The 20,226-nt window shown below is 37.2% G+C and overlaps 1 protein-coding gene across 1 annotated transcript in view; it reads right to left on the reverse strand.

The window, feature by feature from the left end:
* Positions 1-19,996, reverse strand: part of LOC137249382 (cytochrome P450 4ae1-like) — a 100,693-nt gene extending 80,697 nt beyond the window's left edge. The window contains 1 exon segment of the mRNA XM_067780800.1: positions 19,703-19,996. The gene's annotated coding sequence lies outside the window, so the exon portion shown is untranslated.
* Between the last annotated feature and the right edge of the window lie 230 nt (positions 19,997-20,226).

Below are 20,226 nucleotides of genomic sequence, written 5' to 3' on the forward strand. Positions count from 1 at the left end.
CTGAACTTTGCCTAAGACAGATAAATATAGTTCCAAACATGTACGGGAGGGTACTTGATCTGGTATTTGTTGATGATACATCAAAATCCATTCTTAGGAGGGGTGAACCTCTTACTGTACCTGAGGATCCTTACCATCCTTCGCTGGAAATAGTTTACGAATTGGAAGAAAGTTCTCGGAGTTGCACTACCACAGAAACCGACTCTAGTTTTAGATTCGAATTCGCGAAGGCTAATTTTAATAAACTCAACCAAATTTTATCTACAATAGTTTGGCCCAAATACGGTGCAGATATTGACAAAAACGTTTCTGACTTCAACGCCGTCATTCACGCTATTCTGGACAGACATGTACCTAAGCGTAAACGTGTTTTCACTGAACTAGTCCAAATATGGTACACCAAAGAACTGAAATCTTTAAAAAACAAAAAAACGCGTTCCTTCAAGCTGTACAAGAAGACGGGGTCACACTCCGACTACTTGAAGTACTCTATATTGCGTCATAAATATTTTGAATTAAATAAAAAGTGTTACAATACCTATCTCTGTGCCATGAAAAAGAAAATAACTTGCAATCCGAAAGCTTTCTATAATTTCGTGAACTCTAAACGTAGGGTTAAAGGCTTTCCTTCTGGTATGAAATACCGTGCTGATTTCTCTAGCGACGATCAAGTTATTGCTAATTTATTTGCACAATTTTTCAAATCTAACTATTCCGCTGAATTAATTTCTTTGTCTAGTGAATACCCGTATGAACTTGACTCACTTAACGCAATTAATATTCCATCAATATCTCCAGAAGAGGTTCTTACATATTTAACTTCTTTGAAGGAATCTTATAAATACGGTCCTGATCTAATTCCCACATGTTTTCTCAAAAGATGTGCAGAACACATTTATCTGCCCCTAACTGATTTATTCAACATGTCCCTAAAACATGAAGTTTTTCCTTTTGCTTGGAAGGAATCTTTTCTAATACCCCTCCACAAAACGGCAGTAGGTCATGTGTAGAAAATTATCGAGGAATTGCAAAATTGTCTGCCATCCCAAAGGTGTTTGAAGCCATTGTTACTAATCAGCTAACATTTTCCATTTCTGCATTGATTGCAAACTCTCAACATGGATTCTGTAGAGGCAAATCTACCATTACCAACCTACTTGAATTCACAACGCATGTTTCTAATGGATTTAGAGAAAATCTTCACACCGATGTTATTTACACTGATTTCAGTAAAGCATTTGACAAAGTTTCCCATTCATTGCTTATCCACAAGCTGGATCGACTTGGTTTCCAACCAGGTCTCACTCAGTGGATATCTTCTTATCTCTGCGGTAGAACGCAACAAGTAATTTTTAAAAATACTCTTTCAGAGGTCATTAATGTTCCCTCTGGCGTCCCACAGGGCAGTCATCTCGGTCCAATTCTGTTCTTGCTATTTATTAATGATATTTGTACCATAATAAAATATTCCAAAATTTTAATGTATGCTGATGATGTAAAACTTTTTAGGTCTTATGAGTCTATTGAAGAACGTCCATTGCTTCAAGCGGATTTAAACTGCTTAGTTGCTTGGTGCAACGCGAATTCAATGCCGCTGAACATCAATAAATGTAAGTTCATGTGCTTCTCTCGGAGATCTTTGCCAGCAGCCTCTTACGTAATTGATAATTTTTGTCTTGCATCAGTAAATTATTTTGTTGACTTGGGAGTTACGATGGATGCTAAACTTAGTTTCAACCTTCATATTATGACTACTGCCAATAAGGCTAGAGGTGTTCTATCATTCGTGAAGAGATGGTCTAAAGAATTTAGTGACCCTTATGTAACCAAAGCCCTTTTTACCACATTAGTTAGGCCGATACTAGAATACGGATCAGTAGTCTGGAATCCGCGATATCAAGTTCATGCAGATAGGCTTGAGTCAATACAGAAGCAATTTTTACTTTTTTCTTTAAGGAATTTTCATTGGGACTCTGCATATAATCTTCCACCTTATACTAGTCGGTTAAGGCTTATCAATCTTCCAACTCTCGCTAGCCGTAGATAAATGCTAGGAGTATTATTTATGGCTAAACTACTGAATGGACTAATTTCTAGCCCCTTTCTTTTGAACGAAGTAAACTTCAATATCCCATCACGAGCGTCAAGACATTACAAACCTCTTCTTTTGAGGCAGTGTAGAACTAACTTCGAATTAAATGAACCTTTCCGGTGTTTGTGTTATGATTTTAACTCTCACTCGAATTCATTTGATATAACGGATTCACTTTTTACTATAAGGAAAACTGTCCTATCCTATCTTAACTCGTAACAAAATAAAAATAAAAAAAAAAAATAAAAATCTTTATATGCTAAATTCTTAACTTATTTAACAATTTACTATATGTATAATTTTCTACTGTTATGTATATAATACTCAGCTGATGATTTTTATTCTGTAGCTGAGCAGTTTTAGATCTCGACGCTTAACAAACCTCCGCCTATCAACAACTCGGCAAAAACAAAAACAAATCCGTGCGTCATGCGGATGCGCCCCTCGTGTCGGTTGGGCGGGCTTTGGAGGGTATTAATCCGTTGGGTTTATTATTATTATTATTATTATTATTATTATTATACGATTTTCACCCATGAGTTACGCAATGATTTCCACTTAGACTGCTTATGATGTCGAGGGCAGCATTCTTGGCAGAATAGTTACTTCCTAATGTTTCGAGGTGTTTTTTTGGTGTAGCTCGGAAGCATAGCACGACAAAAACATCCGTCAGAAAGTCTTCGGAGCTACACCTAGAGCTTCTAGGTATGAGTTCGAAGTCGCACTCCTATAGCTTCTGTGCTGGCATATTGTATAAGGGCCAGGATGCGTGGTAGCGACTGGTGGTCGGGATTGCTACTGTTCGCACGTCGGGAATTGTAGCTCTTAGAAGCAGCCGAAAAAATTGAAGGCGCCCTTTGGTGCGATCAACAATAAGCCAGCATTGATGCTAATCGTTAAACCTGTGCCACGAGAGTCATGACTTTTAATAGACCATCAATAGCAACCGTAAGTCGCCTTTGTGCGTAACCAAGAAGGAGCCAAAAATGATTTAAAGAAATCGTGCCGACGACGGGTATTATAGTTAGCCCAGAACATCTCCTTCAGTGAAACTACGCTACAAAAGTGTTATCATTTTAAGTATTTCTCCCTCTCCCTGCCAGAAAATTTTCTGAACGATCCGCGAGAGGCAAAAACCGCGGATCTTTCCGAAATGGCCGAAACGTCGATTTCCTTAAATACATATAAACAAAACTTTTCCAAATATTATTTTTTTTAAATTTTCGCTTTACAAGCCTCCCAGATACTCATCCGCAAGTTAATGATGTTGTTCCAGATCGTCAAACATACCATTGACATCAGCAGTATGTTTTCATATTCATTAGTTGTGGACAATGTGATACTCTGAAGTCCAGCCATTCATTTCAGAGGTTTACGCCGATCACTTTGTCGGTGTGCCGGACACGCCGCCGCCACCGGTATATAATAGAGCCTACGCCGCCGCCACCGATTAAATGACCGGCGTAAACCTCTAATACAAACATAAAAATCCATACGGAAGGATACAAAAAACAGGCTAGAGATCAGCAAAAGCACTTTCGTATTATTCACAAGGTCCCATCGTTAATCCGCTTTTTAGGAATCCTATTAGGCCACTACTCAAATGGCGTGTTTAGGGTGAGTTAGAACAAATACACCATTTGAGTAGTGGCTTAACAGCAACCTTAGTATTCCTTGGATTATACTTTATACTGTTACAGTACAAATGTTTTTCAAATCAATTGTTTTTTTTTGTACACCACCTTTATCAGCGCTTGGATCATTGCTGTCTAGCACTCTTTTTCTAATCAACTAGCTATTTATTATGGTTTGAAGTTAATTTGTTATTGTTTTTGTACACATGCACATGACAACATAAAATTATAAATAACTATAGTGAACTATAGTCATGACATGTTTTGTTCACGTTTTTTATTTTTTATAATAAATAAATATTAACATAGGTATGTGCTTAAATATATATTTAACTGTTTTTATGTTTACTTAAAAATGTACTCTGAGCACCCGCTGCTAAACGTCTTCTATACACAAATTCAAAATTACCAAAAAAAAAAGAATTTGTATAAATATTTGAATCAGAGTGAGTTAACGCAAGTGCTACTAAACAATGACACCGCCAAGCCATGTGTATGTACATAAATAAATAATATTAAAGCAATAATGCATTATTTTGAACCAAATGTTTTGTTTTTGCTTTTGATAGGACGTTATGGTCATTGTGGATAAGACAAGTGCGATATTTTAGATATAGACGTTAAAATTACAAATACAACCGATCACTTGATTTTTAAAGTGACTATCGTGGTCTCATCATGTATATCTTTCTATCACCCGCTGAAGATGGCCGGCCGTGTCTGCCGCCATATTGAACATCCTGTTAAAATGCTGCCAAGCCGCGAAAAATTAGTAGACGGATAACATATCACACTTGGTTTGTCCACAATGGTTATGGCCTTATGATCGCGAGCTGATGGAAACACCAGGTGAAGTAAATAAAAAAGTCAACATTTACGCTATCTGAAACGGTAAGAATGTATTTTCAACGGTCAGAAGAGGGTAACATTTTCACCCGCCTTGAAATAGCAGATGAAAAATAAATACCTTACAACGAAAGCCATTACAGAAACTGTTTTTTTTTCAGCATATAAGTACCACCTAACGCCAATGCAAAAGGGGATACACAGGGCCCGTGCAAGACTCCCTTACTTTTAACATCGAATAAAAATATAAAATTCAATTTGGCCACTTAAAGGGCCAGCTAATGGTGACTTATAACCATAAAACCATTACCAGATAAAACAGCTGATCGAACCTACCTTATGCAAATCAATGTAATCAATTAATGGTGCCATACCATAACGCTAACGCCATAACCATACCATAGCCAATCAACTGGTTTTTGGTTTCTCGCCATATCCATAACCTAACAATATTTGAGTTGGTAAATTTAATAATTTTTGTAGATTTTATTCATTGTTTTCGATACGCTATGACTAAGAGACTTATTTTTTGTGGAATTTTTTTGTAAGTTTTTGCGTTTTCTTCATTTTTATGAAATTTTCACGATTTTTAGGTTAATGCACCATTAATCGATCACATTGGAAATGGTTATGGATATAGGTATGGTTACAACTGTGGCGTTAGGGTTTAGAAGTTTAATTAGCCCTTAAACTATGATGAGCAGTAAAATTCAATTGATGAAACTGAAAAACCGGACCTTATTTGCCTGGAACATGTTTGCAACGTATCAACAAAAATAGTGTTCTCTTAAAGCGCTCCTAGTTTTTCATATTTCACAACACAAGTTTCATAAGTATGCCCGTACATAAAATAATATGTACTATTTGTTTGTACGATATGGGTATCAAATGAAAGGTGTTAATGAGTATTTTAAAAGGGAGTGGGTCTTAGTTCTATGGGTGGACGCCTTTTAGAGATATCGCCATAAACGTGGACCAGGGGTGACTCTAGAATGCGTTTGTACAATATGGGTATAAAACGAAAGGTGTTAATGAATATTTTAAAAGGTAGTGGGCCTTAGTTCTATGGGTGGACGCCTTTTCGAGATATCGCCATAAAGGTGGACCAGGGGTGACTCTAGAATTTGTTTGTACGATATGGGTATCAAATGAAAGGTGTTAATGAGTATTTTAAAAGGGAGTTGGTCTTAGTTCTATAGGTGGACGCCTTTTCGAGATAGCGCCATAAAGGTGGACCAGGGGTGACTTTAGAATTTGTTTGTACGATATGGGTATCAAAAAAAAGGTGTTAATGAGTATTTTAAAAGGGCGTGGGCCTTAGTTCTATAGGTGGACGCCTTTTCGAGATATCGCCATAAAGGTGGACCAGGGGTGACTCTAAAAATTGTTTGTACGATATGGGTATCAAACGAGAAGTGTTAATAAGTATTTTAAAAGGGAGTGGGCCTCAGTTCTATAGGTGGACGCCTTTTCGGAATATCGTTATAAAGGTGGACCAGGGTTGACTCTAGAATGCTTTTGTACAATATGGGTATCAAACGAAAGGTGTTAATAAGTATTTTAAAAGGGAATGGGCCTTAGTTCTATGGGTGGACGCCTTTTCGGGATATCGCCATAAACGTGGACCAGGGGTGACTCTAGAATGCGTTTGTACAATATGGGTATCAAATGAGAGGTGTTAATGAGTATTTTAAAAGGGTGTGGGCCATAGTTCTATAGGTGGACGCCTTTTCGAGATATTGCCATAAAGGTGGACCAGGGGTGTCTCTAGAATGCTTTTGTACAATATGGGTATCAAACGAAATGTGTTAATAAGTATTTTAAAAGGGAATGGGCCTTTGTTCTATTCGTGGCCACCTTTTCGGGATATCAACATAAACGGAGACCAGGGGTGACTCTAGAATGCGTTTGTACAATATGAATATCAAATGAAAAGTGTTAATGAGTATTTTAAAAGGGAGTGGGCCTTAGTTCTATAGGTGGACGCCTTTTCGAGATATTGCCATAAAGGTGGACCAGGGGTGACTCTAGAATTTTTTTGTACGATATGGGTATCAAATGAAAGGTGTTAATAAGTATTTTAAAACGGAGTGGGCCTTAAATCTACAAGTGGACGCCTTTTCAAGATATCGCCATAAACGTGGGCCAAGGGTGACTCTAGAATGTGTTTTTACAATATGGGTATCAAACGAAAGGTGTTGATGAGTATTTTAAAACGGAGTGGGCCTTAGTTCTATGGGTGGACGCCTTTTCGAGATATCGCCATAAATGTGGACCAGGGCTGACTCTAGAATTTGTTTGTGCGATATGGGTATCAAATGAAAGGTGATAATGATTATTTTAAAAGGGTTTGGGCCTTAGTTCCATAGGTGGACGCCTTTTCGAGATATCGCCATAAAGGTGGACCAGGGGTGACTTCAGAATTTTTTTGTACGATATGGGTATCAAACGAAAGGTGTTAATGAGTATTTTAAAAGGGAGTGGGCCTTAGTTCTATAGGTGGACGCCTTTTCGAGATATCGCCATAAACGTGGGCCAAGAGTGACTCTAGAATGCGTTTTTACAATATGGGTATCAAACGAAAGGTGTTGATGAGTATTTTAAAACGGAGTGGGCCTTAGTTCTATGGGTGGACGCCTTTTCGGGATATCACCATAAATGTGGACCAGGGCTGACTCTAGAATTTGTTTGTGCGATATGGGTATCAAATGAAAGGTGATAATGAGTATTTTAAAAGGGTTTGGGCCTTAGTTCCATTGGTGGACGCCTTTTCGAAATATCGCCATAAAGGTGGACCAAGGGTGACTTTAGAATTTTTTTGTACGATATGGGTATCAAACGATAGGTGTTAATGAGTATTTTAAAAGGGAGTGGGCCTTAGTTCTATAGGTGGACGCCTTTTCGAAATATCGCCATAAAGGTGGACCAGGGGTGACTCTAGAATTTGTTTGTACGATATGGGTATCAAACGAAAGGTGATAATGAGTATTTTAAAAGGGTTTGGGCCTTAGTTCCATAGGTGGACGCCTTTTCGAGATATCGCCATAAAGGTGGACCAGGGGTGACTCTATAATGTGTTTGTACGATATGGGTATCAAATTCAAGGTATTGATGAGGGTTTTGAAAGGGAGTGGTGGTAGTTGTATATGTGAAGGCGTTTTCGAGATATCGACCAAAATGTGGACCAGGGTGACCCAGGACATCATCTGTCGGGTAGCGCTAATTTATTTATATATGTAATACCACGAACAGTTATCCTTCCAAGATTCCAAGGGCTTTTCATTTCGCCCTGCAAAACTTTTTCATTTTCTTCTACTTAATATGGTAGGTGTCACACCCATTTTACAAAGTTTTTTTCTAAAGTTATATTTTGCGTCAATAGACCAATCCAATTACCATGTTTCGTCCCTTTTTTCGTATTTGGTATATTATTATGGCATTTTTTTCATTTTTATAAATTTTCGATATCGAAAAAGTGGGCGTGGTCATAGTCGGATTTCGGCCATTTTTTACACCAATATAAAGCGAGTTCAAATAAGTACGTGAACTGAGTTTAGTAAAGATATATCGATTTTTGCTCAAGTTATCGTGTTAACGACCGAGCGGAAGGACAGACGGCCGACTGTGTATAAAAACTGGGCGTGGCTTCAACCGATTTCGCCCTTTTTCACAGAAAACAGTTATCATCCTAGAGTCTAAGCCTCTACCAAATTTCACAAGGATTGGTAATGTTTTGTTCGACATATGGCATTAAAAGTATCCTAGGCAAATTAAATGAAAAAGGGCGGAGCCACGCCCATTTTGAAAATTTCTTTTATTTTTATATTTTGTTGCACCATATCATTACCGGAGTTGAATGTTGACATAATGTACTTATATACTGTAAAGATATTATCTTTTCTTTTAAAATTTGACTTAAAAAAAATTTTTTTTTAAAAAGTGGGCGTGGTCGTTCTCCGATTTTGCTAATTTTTATTGACCATACATACAGTAATAAGAGTCAAATTTCATCATGATGACTTCAACGGCTACCAAATTACAGCTTGCAAAACTTCTAAATTACCTTCTGTTAAAAGTGGGCGGTGCCACGCCCATTATCCAAAATTTTACAAGTTTTCTATTTTGCGTCATAACCTCAACTCTCCTACCAAGTTTCATCGGTTTATCCGTACTTGGTAATGAATTATCGCACTTTCTCCATTTCTCGAAATTTTCGATATCGAAAAAGTGGGCGTGGTTATAGTCCGATATCGTTCATTTTAAATAGCGATCTGAGATGAGTGCCCAGGAACCTACATACCAAATTTCATCAAGCTACCTCGAAATTTACTCAAGTTATCGTGTTAACGGACGGACGGACGGACGGACGGACGGATAAGGGAAAATCACCTCGTAGTAAAATGAACCTAGGGTAACCCTGGAATGTGTTTGTATGACATGTGTATCAAATGGAAGGTATTAAAGAGTATTTTAAGAGGGAGTGGGCCATAGTTCTATAGATGGACGCCATTTAGGGATATCGCCATAACGGTGGACCAGGGCTGACTCTAGAATTTGTTTGTACGATATGGGTATCAAATGAAAGGTGTTAATGAGGATTTTAAAAGGGAGTAGGTCTTAGTTCTATAGGTGGACGCCTTTTCGAGATAGCGCCATAAAGGTGGACCAGGGGTGACTTTAGAATTTGTTTATACGATATGGGTATCAAATAAAAGGTGTTAATGAGTATTTTAAAAGGGCGTGGGCCTTAGTTCTATAGGTGGACGCCTTTTCGAGATATCGCCATAAAGGTGGACCAGGGGTGACTCTAGAATTTGTTTGTACGATATGGGTATCAAATGAAAGGTGTTAATGAGGATTTTAAAAGGGAGTAGGTCTTAGTTCTATAGGTGGACGCCTTTTCGAGATAGCGCCATAAAGGTGGACCAGGGGTGACTTTAGAATTTGTTTATACGATATGGGTATCAAATAAAAGGTGTTAATGAGTATTTTAAAAGGGCGTGGGCCTTAGTTCTATAGGTGGACGCCTTTTCGACATATCGCCATAAAGGTGCACCAGGGGTGACTCTAGAATTTGTTTGTGCGATATGGGTATCAGATGAAAGTGTTAATGAGTATTTTAAAAGGGGCCTTAGTTCTATAGGTGGACGCCTTTTCGAGATACCGCCATAAAGGGGGACCAGGGGTGACTCTCGAATTTGTTTGTACGATATGGGTATCAAATGAAAGGTGTTAATGAGTATTTTAAAAGGGAGTGGGCCTAAGTTCTATAGGTGGACGCCTTTTCGAGATATCGCCATAAAGGTGCACCAGGGGTGACTCTAGAATTTGTTTGTGCGATATGGGTATCAGATGAAAGTGTTAATGAGTATTTTAAAAGGGAGTGGGCCTAAGTTCTATAGGAGGACGCCTTTTCGAGATATCCCCATAAAGGTGGACCAGGGGTGACTATAGAATTTGTTTGTACGATATGGGTATCAAATGAAAGGTGTTAATGAGTATTTTAAAAGGGGGTGGGCCTAAGTCCTATAGATGGACGCCTTTTCGAGATATCGCCATAAAGGTGGACCAGGGGTGACTCTAGAATTTGTTTGTACGATATGGGTATCAAAAGAAAGGTGTTAATGAGTATTTTAAAAGGGAGTGGGTCTTAGTTCTATGGGTGGACGCCTTTTAGAGATATCGCCATAAACGTGGACCAGGGGTGACTCTAGAATGCGTTTGTACAATATGGGTATCAAACGAAAGGTGTTAATGAATATTTTAAAAGGGAGTGGGCCTTAGTTCTATGGGTGGACGCCTTTTCGAGATATCGCCATAAAGGTGGACCAGGGGTGACTCTAGAATTTGTTTGTACGATATGGGTATCAAATGAAAGGTGTTAATGAGGATTTTAAAAGGGAGTAGGTCTTAGTTCTATAGGTGGACGCCTTTTCGAGATATCGCCATAAAGGTGGACCAGGGGTGACTCTAGAATTTGTTTGTACGATATGGGTATCAAATAAAAGGTGTTAATGAGTATTTTAAAAGGGCGTGGGCCTTAGTTCTATAGGTGGACGCCATTTCGAGATATCGCCATAAAGGTGGACCAGGGGTGACTCTAGAAATTGTTTGTACGATATGGGTATCAAACGAAATGTGTTAATAAGTATTTTAAAAGGGAATGGGCCTTAGTTCTATGGGTGGACGCCTTTTCAGGATATCGCCATAAACGTGGACCAGGGGTGACTCTAGAATGCGTTTGTAAAATATGGGTATCAAATAAAAGGTGCTAATGAGTATTTTAAAAGGGCGTGGGCCATAGTTCTATAGGTGGACGCCTTTTCGAGATAGCGCCATAAAGGTGGACCATGGGTGACTCTAGAATGCGTTTGTACAATATGGATATCAAATGAAAAGTGTTAATGAGTATTTTAAAAGGGAGTGGGCCTTAGTTCTATAGGTGGACGCCTTTTCGAGATATCGCCATAAAGGTGGACCCGGGGTGACTCTAGAATTTTTTTGTACGATATGGGTATCAAATGAAAGGTGTTAATGAGTATTTTAAAAGGGAGTAGGTCTTAGTTCTATAGGTGGACGCCTTTTCGAGATAGCGCCATAAAGGTGGACCAGGGGTGACTTTAGAATTTGTTTGTACGATATGGGTATCAAATAAAAGGTGTTAATGAGTATTTTAAAAGGGCGTGGGCCTTAGTTCTATAGGTGGACGCCTTTTCGAGATATCGCCATAAACGTGGGCCAAGGGTGACTCTAGAATGCGTTTTTACAATATGGGTATCAAACGAAAGGTGTTGATGAGTATTTTAAAACGGAGTGGGCCTTAGTGCTATGGGTGGACGCCTTTTCGAGATATCGCCATAAATGTGGACCAGGGCTGACTCTAGAATTTGTTTGTGCGATATGGGTATCAAATTAAAGGTGTTAATAAGTATTTTAAAAGGGAGTGGGCCTTAGTTCTATAGGTGGACGCCTTTTCGAAATATCGCCATAAAGGTGGACCAGGGGGGACTCTAGAATTTGTTTGTACGATATGGGTATCAAACGAAAGGTGATAATGAGTATTTTAAAAGGGTTTGGGCCTTAGTTCCATAGGTGGACGTCTTTTTGAGATATCGCCATAAAGGTGGACCAGGGGTGACTCTATAATGTGTTTGTACGATATGGGTATCAAATTAAAGGTATTAATGGGCGTTTCAAAAGGGAGTGGTGGTAGTTGTATATGTGAAGGCGTTTTCGAGATATCGACCAAAATGTGGACCAGGGTGACCCAGAACATCATCTGCCGGGTAGCGCTAATTTATTTATATATGTAATACCACGAACAGTTATCCTTCCAAGATTCCAAGGGCTTTTCATTTCGCCCTGCAAAACTTTTTCATTTTCTTCTACTTAATATGGTAGGTGTCACACCCATTTTACAAAGTTTTTTTCTAAAGTTATATTTTGCGCAATAGACCAATCCAATTACCATGTTTCGTCCCTTTTTTCGTATTTGGTATATTATTATGGCATTTTTTTCATTTTTATTAATTTTCGATATCGAAAAAGTGGGCGTGGTCATAGTCGGATTTCGGCCATTTTTTACACCAATATAAAGTGAGTTCAAATAAGTACGTGAACTAAGTTTAGTAAAGATATATCAATTTTTGCTCAAGTTATCGTGTTAACGGCCGAGCGGAAGGACAGACGGTCGACTGTGTATAAAAACTGGGCGTGGCTTCAACCGATTTCGCCCTTTTTCACAGAAAACAGTTATCGTCCTCGAGTCTAAGCCTCTACCAAATTTCACAAGGAAGGCTAGACAAATTAAATGAAAAAGGGCGGAGCCACGCCCATTTTGAAAATTTCTTTTATTTTTATATTTTGTTGCACCATATCATTACCGGAGTTGGATGTTGACATAATGTACTTATATACTGTAAAGATATTAACTTTTCTTTTAAAATTTGACTTAAAAAAAATTTTGTTTTAAAAAGTGGGCGTGGTCGTTCTCCGATTTTGCTAATTTTTAGTGACCATACATATAGTAATAAGAGTAACGCTCCTGCCAAATTTCATCATGATGACTTCAACGACTACCAAATTACAGCTTGCAAAACTTCTAAATTACCTTCTTTTAAAAGTGGGCGGTGCCAAGCCCATTGTCCAAAATTTTACTAGTTTTCTATTCTGCGTCATAACCTCAACTCACCTACCAAGTTTCATCGGTTTATCCATCCTTGGTAAGGAATTATCGCACTTTTTCCATTTCTCGAAATTTTTGATATCGAAAAAGTGGGCGTGGTTATAGTCCGATATCGTTCATTTTAAATAGCGATCTGAGATGAGTGCCCAGGAACCTACATACCAAATTTCATCAAGCTACCTCGAAATTTACTCAAGTTATCGTGTTAACGGACGGACGGACATGGCTCAATCGAATTTTTTTTCGATACTGATGATTTTGATATATGGAAGTCTATATCTATCTCGATTCCTTTATACCTGTACAACCAACCGTTATCCAATCAAAGTTAATATACTCTCTGAGCTCTGCTCAACTGAGTATAAAAAGAATCACGACATCAAAAAGCATTAACTTATAATGTCATTGGTGAAAACAAAAAAAAAAAAAAAACTTTTTTCTAAAATGACGATAAGAAAAAATGACGATAAGTATTTAGCTAGCCTACCACCTAATTACATATGTATATGTAATGTTCCCGAGCACAATTACCGCCAAAACTTATGCGTAAGTTGGCAATTTTGTTCCATTTAAAGTCCTTTTTTTAACTATATAAATGTTATATAAAATGGGAATGCTGACCGTCTTGTTGATTTAGCAGGCACGTAGGGAATTTAGATAAGGGGCCACCGAAATTTTAGGTGCGTCGTTGGCCATGGATTTTGAGGGTGGGCTATGCACCGGTTGTCGCAAAACACCCGCGGCGCCCCAAAGTTATATTCGGCCTTTTTGTTTACTTTCTTCTTTCCCTTACTTTTCAGCATTTTTTTTTATACTCAGTTGAGCAGAGCTCACAGAGTATATTAACTTTGATTGGATAACGGTTGGTTGTACAGGTATAAAAGAATCGAGATAGATATAGACTTCCATATATCAAAATCATCAGTATCGAAAAAAATTCGATTGAGCCATGTCCGTCCGTCCGTCCGTCTGTCCGTTAACACGATAACTTGAGTAAATTTTGAGGTATGTTGATGAAATTTAGTATGTAGGTTCCTGGGCACTCATCTCAGATCGCTATTTAAAATGAACGATATCGGACAATAACCACGCCCACTTTTTCGATATCGAAAATTTCGAAAAATTGAAAAAGTGCGATAATTCATTACCAAATACGGATTAAGCGATGAAACTTGGTAGGTGAGTTGAAATTATGACGCAGAATAGAAAACTAGTAAAATTTTGGACAATGGGCGTGGCACCGCCCACTTTTAAAAGAAGGTAATTTAGAAGTTTTGCAAGCTGTAATTTGGCAGTCGTTGAAGATATCATGATGAAATTTGGCAGGAACGTTACTCTTATTACTATATGTCTGCTTAATAAAAATTAGCAAAATCGGAGAACGACCACTCCCACTTTTAAAAAAAAAATTTTTTTAATTCAAATTTTAAAAGAAAAGTTAATATCTTTACCATATATAAGTAAATTATGTCAACATTCAACTCCAGTAATGATATGGTGCAACAAAATACAAAAATAAAAGAAAATTTCAAAATGGGCGTGGCTCCGCCCTTTTTCATTTAATTTGTCTAGGATACTTTTAATGCCATAAGTCGAACAAAAAATTACCAACCCTTGTGAAATTTGGTAGAGGCTTAGATTCTAGGACGATAACTGTTTTCTGTGAGAAAGGGCGAAATCGGTTGAAGCCACGCCCAGTTTTTATATACAGTCGACCGTCTGTCCTTCCGCCCGGCCGTTAACACGAAAACTTGAGCAAAAATCGATATATCTTTACTAAACTAAGTTCACATACTTATCTGAATTCACTTTGTATTGGTGTAAAAAATGGCCCAAAATCCGACTATGGCCACGCCCACTTTTTCGATATCGAAAATTACGAAAAATGAAAAAAATGCCATAATTATATACCAACTATGAAAAAAGGGATGAAACATGGTAATTGTATTGGTATATTGACGCAAAATATAACTTTAGAAAAAAAACTTGGTAAAATGGGTGTGACACCTACCATATTAAGTAGAAGAAAATGAAAAAGTTTTGCAGGGCGAAATCAAAAGCCCTTGGAATCTTGGAAGGAATACTGTTCGTGGTATTACATATATAAATAAATTAGCGATACCCGACCGATGACGGTCTGGATCACCCTGGTCCACATTTTGGTCGATATCTCGAAAACGCCTTCACATATACAACTAAGGGCCACTCCCTTTTAAAACCCTCATTAATACCTTTAATTTGATACCCATATCGTACAAACACATTCTAGAGTCACCCCTGGTCCACGTTTATGGCGATATCTCGAAAAGGCGTCCACATATAGAACTAAGGCCCACTCCCTTTTAAAATACTCATTAACACCTTTCATTTGATACCCATATTGTACAAAAAAATTCTAGAGTCACCCCTAGCCCACCTCTATGGCGATATCTCGAAAAGGCATCCACCTATAGAACTAAGGCCTACGCCCTTTTAAAATACTCATTAACACCTTTCATTTGATACCCATATTGTACAAACGCATTCTAGAGTCGCCCCTGGTCCACGTTTATGGCGATATCCCGAAAAGGCGTCCACCCATAGAACTAAGGCTTACTCCCTTTTAAAATACTCATTAACACCTTTCGTTTGATACCCATATTGTACAAGCGCATTCTAGAGTCAAACGTTGTCCACTTTTATAACGATATTCCGAAAAGGCGTTCACCTATAGAACTAAGGCCCACTCCCTTTTAAAATACCCATTAACACCTTTCATTTGATACCCATATAGTAGAAACAAATTCTAGAGTCACCTCTGGTCCATCTTTATGGCGATATCTCGAAAAGGCGTCCATCTGTAAAACTTAGGCCTACGCCCTTTTAAAATACTCATTAATACCTTTCATTTGATACACATATCGTACAAAATAAATTCTAGAGTCACCCCTGGTCCACGTTTATGGCCATATCCCGAAAAGGCGTCCACCCATAGAACTAAGGCCCACTCCCTTTTAAAACACTTATTAACACCTTTCGTTTGATACCCATATTATACAAGCGCATTCTAGAGTCAACCCTGGTCCACTTTTATAACGATATTCCGAAAAGGCGTCCACCTATAGAACTAAGGCCCAATCCCTTTTAAAATACTCTTTAACACCTTTCATTTGATACCCATATAGTACAAACGAATTCTAGAGTCACCTCTGGTCCACCTTTATGGCGATATCTCGAAAAGGCGTTCACATATAGAACTAAGGCCCACGCCTCTTAAGATACTCATTAACACCTTTCACTTGATACTCATATCGTACAAACCAATTCTAGAGTCACCCGTGGTCCATCTTTATGGCGATATCTCGAAAAGGCGTCCATCTATAGAACTTAGGCCCACGCCCTTTTAAAATACTCATTAATACCTTTCATTTGATACACATATCGTACAAAATAAATTCTATAGTCACCCCTGGTCCACGTTTATGGCGATATCCCGAAAAGGCGTCCAGCCATAGAACTAAGGCCCACTCCCTTTTAAAACACTTATTTACACCTTTCGTTTGATACCCATATTGTACAAGCGCATTCTAGAGTCAACCCTGGTCCACTTTTATAACGATATTCCGAAAAGGCGTCCACCTATAGAACTAAGGCCCACTCCCTTTTAAAATACTCATTAACACCTTTCATTTGATACCCATATAGTACAAACAAATTCTAGAGTCACCTCTGCTGCACCTTTATGGCGATATCTCGAAAAGGCGTCCACATATAGAACTAAGGCCCACGCCCTCTTAATATACTCATTAACACCTTTCACTTGATACTCATATCGTACAAACCAATTCTAGAGTCACCCCTGGTCCACCTTTATGGTGATATCTCGAAAAGGCGTCCACCTATAGAACTTAGGCCCACTCCCTTTTAAAATTATTATTAACACATTTCATTTGATACCCATATTGTACAAACAAATTCTAGAGTCAGGCCTGGTCCACCTTTATGGCGATATCCCTTAATGGCGTCCATCTATAGAACTATGGCCCACTTCCTCTTAAAATACTCTTTAATACCTTCCATTTGATACACATGTCATGCAAACACATTCCAGGGTTACCCTAGGTTCTGTTTACAACATGGTGATTTTCCCTTACTTTGTCTTGTAATGTTCGGTTACACCCGAACTTAGCCTTCCTTACTTGTTTATTTTGATTTTCAGTGTTGGTAACCGGCCATGTCCGGTTCGGTAAATTTTTATTTGCGGTTATTTTTTTTTTGAATTTAAATTTTGAATGTTTAACGGTCTGCGCTTCTGTCAGTTTTTTTTCGAATTTGACAGCTGAGTTTTTTGAATAGGCATGATAAGAACTTTTTTCTGTTTATGGCGCAGGACAGTAAGGTTGGCAAGAACCCAACCCAGCCGACATGACTAGCCACTGTGCACCACAAGATCATGCCGACTGCCTTCCTTGCTGCTCCCATAGAAAATGCGTAACCATAACACACCTTCTACTAACGTTCGTATCGCTAAATGGTTGAATAAATAACTCCAATATTCAATAATGCTAAATGGTCTTTATTAAACTACTTTGATAGTACATCACAATAAGACTTATACTTCACAACCAATAGCGTGCTTAAATCAAACTGATTACGGACTACTCAGCTTCTGCTGCTTTTATACTCTCTGCCCAAATGTCTAGACGTTTCTTCTTCTGGAATCCTCTACCTGGTCACTAGCCATACGCGCGTGTATTTTTAGTGTGTAACCATATGCGTGTGTATACGTGAGCGAAGTAATAGCTGATGATGACATGCGTTTGCCTCTGCTGCTTGTATGTATGTGTGTACATGATGATTAATTTGTTTACGTACATACAAGTGTGGCAGCTTGCTTTTGTTGTTGTGACTTTATTTACTTAGTATCAGATTAGTGATGTGAGTATCACTTAGTGTTACTAATATTCGTCACAGTATGTAGGATATTGCACTAAAAAGAGCCCGATAAAAAGCCGTTGCTCTGATCCTTCGCTCGATGCCTAAATTCTCATTTAAGAGTTGTCCTTGGTCCACATATAGGGTTGATATTTCATAAAGAATAAAATAAAAAAAATAAACATATTTTGGTAGTACCTTTCGCTTGATACCTACATACAAACATAAATCCTGAAAATTTACTTTTTTGTTAAAGCCCGAATCAGAAGCTGTCATTTGGCATCCAATATTTTATAAACACATTTAGAAGATACCTGGGCTCATATATTGGGTCTCAAGACCCTAGGCTCCTAGGGGTTTAAAACTTATCCTAAACTGTATGTTAGACTTCGGCTGATGCAAAAGTGAAAGTTGCACTCAATTCTAAGAAGTGGTTTCTAAGCCCCGGTTTTGCAGTACAAGTTCAACTCAGTTTGTCAGTTAAACTACGCTTAAACTTATTTTGCAGTTTTTTAGTCAACTTTAACTGAAGTTTAAGCTGAGCTTAAGCGGACAATCCTGCAGTGTTAAACTCTAGTTAACCTATCAGTTGTTTGCGTTCGTTCGAAATGGTGTCGAATATACCCAACAAGCATTTGGGCTTGAGTACCTACCATTAGAGCTCATGTTGATAACTATAGTCATACTGCTAAAATCTCAAGAGTTCTTTCGAAACAATGGCTAAACTCGAGAATCATAGTGTACTCAGCAAAAGAGGGAATTTTTTATAAAGCAAAAAATGCTATTACTTAAGTTGAAAAAATTTAATTACCCACTTGTAGTTCTCTAACTGGACTCCAAGGTAAAATTCCATACCACAGTATTTTCACGGAAATAAAATATATATAATTTATTTTTGATTAATTACACTTCATTACTGCTATCAACCAGCTGTTTATTGTAGGGTTCGTTTTAATATATATATTATAAGTTTTACTTTTAACTTTACATACTTTGTAATTTCAGTTTATTAGTTTATTCAATTATTTTATTTTCATTTTTGATTTACATATTTCAAAAATTTTCAGTGAGATAAGAAATTTGAAAATAAAAATATGTTCGCGTTTTTGTAATCGTTATTTTAAATAATAAAGATTGTTTATAATTAAACTTTTATATGTGGTTGTCTTTAACCACATATGGCGATCTTGATTGTACACCTGGAATAGTGTTTTAAAAAATTAATATAATTGATAAGTGCGCCTAAAATCAGGCAAATGAAAAAACTTTAAAAATTTATATTGAATAGTTTTGTGCAAAATATAAGCAGCATTAAAAATTCATATTTTAACAACATTTATAATACCAATATAAATCAATATTATTAACAATTCTAAACACTACATTCCTGCTGTTGTTGTGGAAGTCCTCAAGTCGGTGTTTATTGTCTTGGAATTCGTCACCAGTTTAAATTTTTCGTCCTTGTTATGAAGTTCATAATTATTTGAATAGTATTGTGTTGAATTATCAATGTGGAATAGCATCGATCAACTTTTGCTGTTGGTTGTTATTTAAAAGCTATGTTATTGCAAGAAGACTTCATTTATTATTCAACTATAATTAACGTCTTCATTTTATTCATGCTTATTGGTCAAAATTGTTCTGAATATTGAAACAAACATCGATCAATCTCGCATATTTTCTTCATTTTATACTACCATTACGACGATTACAATTTTAGAAAAAGAATTTTGAGCGATTAAAGGACGCACATACATCTACCCCCTCAACAAAGCCATTGCCATAATACAACTGTCATATTTGACTTCGTTAATTGAGCAACAAAAAGCCATTGCATAAACATAATTCGCAGCAAGTATTTTAGCAACGACACTCGATGAACAGTTATATTTATTTTGTATACATATATGTTTTCATTTTATGTACGTACTTATACTAATATATAGATATTTTTCTAATTAATTGTAAACTCTCTCTTTAAATTATTATCTATTTTTCGAAATTCATAACATAAATACTAGTTTATTTTACCGTTTTGTTTGTGAACTCTCTTTTTGTATAATTCAACATGTTTCATTCACCACAACACAATACACAAACATCTACATTTACTAACAATTTAAATGACTCTTTAATAGATTTACCAAATGACACTTCTCAACAACAAATAATAAATCCATATGAAAACATAAATCTAAATGAAATTTCGACAGTTTCAGTTAAACTTCCACAATTTTGGACTAGTTGTCCAGAAGCATTGTTTATACATGCTGAAACACAATTTAGCACCAAAAATATTACACAAGAGAATACCAAATACGAACACATAACAGCACTTCCACAAGAAGTAATACTAACAATTTTTGATTTTATTCAAAATCCTCCCCTTACTAACAAGTTTAGTGAACTTTAAAGAGTTTTGATAGAGAGACATTCTCTTAGTGAAAATTCAAAACTAGACAAAATTTTAAATGATTCAGAAATGGGTGATCGCAAACCCTCTGACCTTTATCGCTCATTAATTTTGTTATTCGGTTCAAATTTTAGTGAAAATT

This window comes from Eurosta solidaginis, chromosome 4 (genome assembly GCF_040869045.1).
Source record: "Eurosta solidaginis isolate ZX-2024a chromosome 4, ASM4086904v1, whole genome shotgun sequence".
Classification (NCBI taxonomy): Eukaryota; Metazoa; Arthropoda; class Insecta; order Diptera; family Tephritidae; genus Eurosta; species Eurosta solidaginis.